We start from the raw sequence: 2,951 nt of genomic DNA, 5'->3' as shown, positions 1-2,951 counted from the left end.
CTCTGTGAGTTCAGGCCAGCCTGGGCTACAGAGTGAGTTCCAGGACAGCCAGGGCTACACAGAGAAACCTTGTCTCCAAAACCAAACAATCAACAACAAAAAAACCACTGCTGGTGCAAGTTGTGTCTGGTGGCCCATGCCTATAATCCCAGCTCTTGGGAGATGGGGGCTGGAGCATCATGAGTTTCAGGCAAGGCTGAGCTACTTGAGACCCTGTCTCAGAAAGAAAACACCAACCAACCAACCACTGGTGAATTCTAGGTTTTCTCACTGTCCCTCACCCACATGTCTCACAGGCTCTTCGTAGGGCCTCTAGGTAGGACATAGGTGACTACCTTCAATTTTTGTCCCAGAAGTGGCCTGACAGCCACCCAGCAGGATAGTCAACCCCACCTCCCCACCAAAACCCCTGTACCCTAATGCAGCTGACTCACAGAACCCGGGTGGAGTCCTCAGCTACTCCATGAAGCAAGCCAAACTGGAAACTGGCCTGGGAACAGAACATTGGGCTAAACAGGTCGTATGCAGATGTGAGTGCATGCGGACGGTCCTTCCTGAACTCTGAATTAATTTCCTGATCGTCTTGTTTGGGAGCTTCAGCCCTTCCACTATAGCTCAGTGTCTTAGGGCCGTCATGAGGGAGAGTGGAGCTCTGTGGTAAAGACTGCCTCGCATGTGGGAGGCCCTGAGTTTAATCCCTAGCACCAAAACAGACAGACAGACAGCAGCAGACAGTGTGAGAGGGATGCCCTTTACATGAGCCTGATGAAGAGTGGTTTTTTTTTGTTTTGTTTTGTTTTGTTTTTTTGAGACAGGGTTTCTCTGTATAGTCTTGGCTGTCCTGGATCTCACTCGGTAGCCCAGGCTGGCCTCGAACTCATAGAGATCCGCCCGCCTCTGCCTCCTGAGTGCTGGGATCAAAGGCGTGTGCCATCACTGCCCGGCTTGAGAAGAGATTTTGATCAGGGCCTTTAAACCTGAGCTTACCAGGCTTACCTAAGGGGAAAGGGGACTAGTTAGGAAGAGACCTATGTGTTTAGGGACTGTGACACCTTTCCTTGAGAGAAAAGACTACACAAAGTAGGAGGTATAGAGTGTGGAGGGCGTTGGTGGTCCAGGTGTGAAGGACCTGCTGGTTTAGGTAGAAAGCTTTGACTTTGTACATGGCGGAGTTCCAGTGAAGGCACGGTGTATGGGATACACGTGACTCAGAGGCCAGAGCAGGATGTTGGGGGTCTTGCTCTGCTCCTGCTGTGTCTCACAAAGCCTGGAGCTAGGGGGGCAGCCAGCAAAGCACCGTCATCCTCTAGTCTGTGCCGAACCTCGCAGTGAATGACGGCGTTTCAGATGCTGGGCTCCAGCTTTTTACATGAGTTCTGGGAATATGAACTCACATCTCTAATGCTTGAGCAGGAAGTGACACCTGCCTAGCCCCCAGTGAAGGCTTTTAGCTACAGGAGTGACAGCATCCAGTGTTTTGTTTTTCAAAAGCTAACCAGAGAGAGGGGTAGACTGGTAATTCAAAAGTATTTGGCTCTTTATTTTTCTATCACTGTATCTCAGCAACCTCTCCTTCACAGTGACAGGAAGAAGGAAGGGAAAGGAAGACAGAAGAGGCTAAGAGAAATTGTATTGAGAGCTGGGGGCATAACTCAACGATAAAGTTCATGCTCAGTGTTTGGGGTTCATCCTCAGCATCACAAAAGGTCTGTATGAGACCCCAGCAAAAGTGTATGTATGTTATATCTACCTATGATCAGAGTCTCTCTCAAGCAATGATTTTGTAAGCCTTGTTATATACTCACGTATGTTAGTTTACAGGAGGTAAAACATTTTTCTCACTGTGGGTGAAAAAAAAAAAAAAGGCACTCCCTTGAGGTGTAGGTGTGAGCAGTCTGGCTTCAACAGGAGTCTAAGGTTCCACAGCAGATGGGGTGTGTATGTTTCCGGCCCACGCTGGTAATCTTAAGCCAACGTGAATTCCCTCTCGATGCCATGCCGCCTGCCCAAGTTAGCCGTTCCCAGAGGAGGGCTTGGGAGAGGAAGATACACCTACCTGGGATGCCTACCAAGAGCAGTACCTCCTTCAGGAGGAAATGAGGCAAGGACCAAGCAGGGGCGCTCGGATTCCAGTGTGCAATTCTGCCCACCACGGGCGCAGGGCTAAAATGCAGATTCTGGGCATGCCTGGGGAGTAGCAAATGTGATTAGGGACGACCCTGGGAATCTGCTTTTGGAAACGGCTCAGACGATTCCGGTGAGCCCGTCTGGAGCCGCGTGGATCAGGGCGGCTCTGCAACACAGGGCAGAAAACGAACAGGGCCTTGACATGAGATAATGACAGTCCCCCGCTAGGAAGTGCTAAGTAACCAACCCCCGCCAGGGCATCGAATCTCCACAGGCGACAGCGGCCGAGGGGCCGAGGGGCTGAGGCGAAGGCCGTACGCTCACACGGCACCGGAGAGCGAGCGCTACACTGGAGCTCCCCACGCCACCTGTACTAAGACTGATGTACAAGCTCTTTACGGGGCATTGCTCGGCCTCACACTACGCACTTCTGATTGGCTTTAGGGCAGATCTATCACTCATCTTCTGGGCTAGAGGTGGGTGGAAGGTCAACCACGACCAATACAGAATCACTTCTCGGCTAAACCCCTCCCCATCCCGCTTCCTGTTGCTGTCCATCAACCTCCTAAGCAGGCGGGACTTTGCTTCCCGCCAGTTGGCTAATGGAAACGTCGTTCATTCCTCAGTTGATTTCCGGTTGGTGACTACTACCGTCTATCAGTGACATTTCGCAGCTCTATTGGCCAGACCAACGTCACTCTAGATGCTTCCCGACGATTGGTTGAAAATGCTGTCGGTCCCCAATGTACCGAGCGTTTATTGGTGAGCGCCGCCGTCGCTCGGGCGGTGGCGGGCTCCGGGATTGGCGGGTGCTAGGCGGGCGG

Source organism: Onychomys torridus, chromosome 8 (genome assembly GCF_903995425.1).
Source record: "Onychomys torridus chromosome 8, mOncTor1.1, whole genome shotgun sequence".
In the NCBI taxonomy this organism is placed as follows: domain Eukaryota; kingdom Metazoa; phylum Chordata; class Mammalia; order Rodentia; family Cricetidae; genus Onychomys; species Onychomys torridus.
Note: the sequence above shows the minus strand (reverse complement) of the source record.